This window comes from Atta cephalotes (genome assembly GCF_000143395.1).
Source record: "Atta cephalotes unplaced genomic scaffold scaffold00066, whole genome shotgun sequence".
Classification (NCBI taxonomy): Eukaryota; Metazoa; Arthropoda; class Insecta; order Hymenoptera; family Formicidae; genus Atta; species Atta cephalotes.
In genome coordinates, this window is record NW_012130130.1 from 713,003 (window position 1) to 717,284 (window position 4,282).

The following is a 4,282-nucleotide window of genomic DNA, read 5'->3' on the forward strand; positions in this document are numbered from 1 at the left end:
AGCGATGGACAATACTTTGAATCATAAATGTATAATCAGTTTTTTACAATAAAGCGTCGAATTTCGGAAAAAAAACGGCGGAAGCAAAGTTGTACACCTAATATTTGCTTCGATGCAATAGACAAGCGGGAAAAGACCAGAAGAGGAATTGTGTAGATGTAGATGGCGTAGGTACTGTTTTTATATCTGATGTCAAACTCGAGATTATACGCATGCGGTATTTCGTATTGAGTCAAATTTGAGATCATGGAGAATAGAGACTAGGAGATCGAACTTATATGAACAAGACAATCAAAAAATGTTGCCAAAAGAAGTGAGGTTCGATTGGGCACATTATCGGACTAGAGAGTTTCACAGGGAGAGAATGGCAAATTGCATTACGTGACCTGGTCTCCTCTGATTGGACCTGGTCGTCAAGTTCCATTCAGCCATGGTGCGGGTATGCCATTTAGGTAAGATGACTGCAAAAATAGTACGCCTGTCACTTTATGCTTTTCAATTTTCTTCTCAATTTTACAATTGATAAGATCTTTGTAAATGATATATCCCTGCTTAAAAAAATCGATAGAATTCGATAGAGATTTAAGGTCTATCTATCTATCTTATTTCTATCTTGTTTTTGTTCCATATTTTCATGATGAATATTGACATTTGACAATTTTATCTGACCAATCAAAAAATGCTTCGAAACATTCGTAGCAGCAAGTGGATCGTAGTCAGGCATAGCCTTCATCTGAAAATTGATATCCAATCTGTAGCGTCAATTTTGATTTTATGAGTGATTTATATGTATTCATGGAATTTTTGACATCATCGTCATCAAGTGACGATGACGAATTAATATTGATAGAACATAAAAAAAAGACAGAACGAAAATAAAAAATTACATTGAAGAAGTCATGCGAAAAATGTCCAATGAAACAGTGAGGTTAAATTAAAACTATAGTAATATAATATTTAATATTATAATATAATATTATAATATTTAATATTTAAGTTTTTATTATGTATTTACATTATATTTACTCATACTATTCGAAAAGGAAGCCATCGCAATAAAATTGGAGTAAACGTGGCCGTTTGTATCCCAAAAAAGCATAAAGAAGAAAGAGCTTAAAAATTAAAGAGCTTCACAGGAAGAGAGTGGCAAACTACATCATGTGACTCGTCTCCTTTGATTGGGCATCAAAGCTCCAAAGGCATTGGACAAGCTCCAAAGAGATTGGAAAAAACTGGTCACCCCGTGACATCCTGATTGGATGTGATGCAATCACGTGATATAATTTGCCACTCTCTCCCTGTGCTTTCTAGTGAAAATCAGTCACCTCAAACCGGATTGATTTCTCGAAAATCATAAATGATGCAAACAGTCGAAAATGACAAAACTATTATTCAAATATTGGATGCGACCATGATATCGACCAGTATTATAAATCGGTAATAAGATTCACATTTGGTGAATCTTGTGTTCGCCTGACGAAACATACACTGCCGGTGGTATTAACAATGTACAATGCTTTTGATATGCATCAGTGCACGTTGGTATTTCCAGTCGCTATAAATTCGTCTCTGTACTAAATCTTCAGGATAGAAGCGTGCCGACTATTCATAGAAGGGATTTTTAATGGATCCTTGAACGAAAAAAATTTTAATTTCGCATCTCTTACATATGTAAATAAAAGTTATTGAATTTTAATAAACGAAATTGAAAATTTAAACAAGTTAATTTAGTGAATTTTGTGTTACATAATATTTATTTTGTAATATCTTATAAAATTACAAAGTTATATTTCTTTATGCAAATTTTCTTTATGCTCATTTTTACCGAACATAATTACTAGTATATATCAAAATCTTTATAATTAGCAATTGTAGAAACTTTTAATAAATTCAATCTCTTTCTCACATTATTAATTTAAAATATAATTGAGCAAAAAACGAGCTATAAAGGCTTCCACCACTCTCGCCAATTTTATCGGCGGTCCTTTTTGTAAGTATACTCACCCATAAAACAAATGAACTACTAATAAATTTAATATCCCGTTTTGCAGGTAAATATTGTAAGTATTGTTATTTAATTATCTTTAATTAATTTTTTTATTTTTATGTCTAATTATTTTAACGTATTAGGAACAAATAAATTTTCATCGTTTTTTATTAAAAATTAAGCATTTATTGTGAAAGAACAGTACATAACATTTTATTCAAAGTAATGGCCATTGCTAGCCACTACTTTTTCCCATCTTTCTGATAGCATGTGGATACCGCGGAAGAACACTTCATCTTTTGAGACTATCCAATCACCGATACAATTTTTGGTATCTTTCTCTTCATATGATGTGAAGTGCTGCTCAGACAGGCCATGCGTCATCGTTCGGAACAAGTAGTAGTCGGAAGGAGAAATGTCTGGAGAATACGGCGGGTGGGGTAGAACTTCCCATTTGAGTTTTCTAAGTAAATTTTGACCGGCGTCGCAACATGTGGTCGAGCATTATTATGCAGGAGAATAATTTTGTCATGCCTGGAGTAATAGTGGGCGCGTTTTTCCTTGAGTGCTCGGCTCAATCTCATTGTGTTCGATAGAAAGCCCCAGTAATGATCTCGTTCGATTTGAGCAACTCATAATACACGACACCAAGCTTCCACCAAATACATGAGTTTTTTTCTATGAATATTCAGCTTGGCTGTCGATATTCAAGCAAGCCAAGTGGCCCCATGATTTCCTCTTCTTTGGATTATCATAGTGGATCCATTTTTCATCACCAGTAACTATACGATGCAAAAAAACCCTTTCGTTTATGCCTGGCAAGCAGTATTTCACATGTGAAAAATCGGCGTTCAATGTTTCTTCAGTTCATATGGAACCCAATTCCCTTTGAATCATTTCCTTTTGAATCATTCCCAATGATTTCAAACGATATGAAATTGTTTGTTGAGTCACTCCTAATGTAAGAGCAAGTTCTTTTTGCATTTGGCACGAATCTTCATCCAATAATGCTTCTAATTCCGTGTCTTCGTACATTTTCGGTCTTCCGCTACGTTCTTTGTCTTCGACGTCAAATTCACCGTTCTTAAACTTTTGAAATCACTCACGACAATTTCTCTCACTTAAGGCAGCATCACTATACGCTTCTACAAGTAATCTATGAGCCTCAGCTGCAGATTTCTTCAAATTAAAGAAGTAAAAGTTCCCGCAAATGACGCTTATTCGGCTCAAAACTCGACATTTTTGTACAAAAAAAAATATATGATGCTGATACAAAATCGCTAATATTTCAAGATTATGGTGTTGCCAGATGTTTAATCTTACGATATGTCGTTTTACATCAAACAATTTTAACTATAGTTTATTAGTGGCGCCATCTTTTGCAAACGGCGGAAACTTATTTGTATTCCCAATATTTTGCTAATAAAATTGCAATAACTTTTTAAATATTATTCTTTATTATATTATTCTTTATACAATTCGATATTACAATTATAATACAATTATTATTTACAATACAATATATAATTATCAGTGCTATTCAAAATATAATAAAAATGATAATATAGAAGCATAAATTTTAGTAATGCGGGATTATGAAAACGTAGAAAATATTAGGTATACAATTTTGCTTCCGCCGTTTTCTTTCCGAAATTCGAGGCTTTATTGTAAAAAACTGGTTATACATTTATGATTCAAAGTATTCCATCGCTGGCCACTACTTTCTCCCACCTTTCGGGTAGCGTACGAATCCCGCGTTGAAAAAACTGGTCATCTTTTGAGGCTATCCACGAATCGATCCAATTTTTTACTTTTATAAGACCGGAAGTGTTGGTCAGCCAGGCCGTGTGCCATTGATCGAAACAAGTGATAGTCAGAGGGAGCAACGTCTGGAGAATACGGCGGGTGAGGTAGGACTTCCCATTTCAACGTTCCCAAGTATGTTTTGACCACTTTCGCAACATGGGGTCGAGCATTGTCATGCTGCAAAATCACTTTATCGTGTCTCTTGTTGTATTGCGGCCGTTTGTCTTTCAATGCTCGACTCGAACGCACAGGCGATGGGTCTGTGATTGTTTCAGTCGGTTTTAACAGTTCATAATACACTACGCCGAGCTGGTCCCACCAAATACAGAGCATGACCTTGGACGTCACCGTTCTTGAAGCGTTGAAACCACTCACGACACTTTTCTTTCACTAATAGCAGCCTTACCATAAGTATTTGAGAGCATTCGAGCCTCAGCCGCAGATTTCTTCATATTGAAGACAAAAAATTAAAACCTCCCGCAAATGACG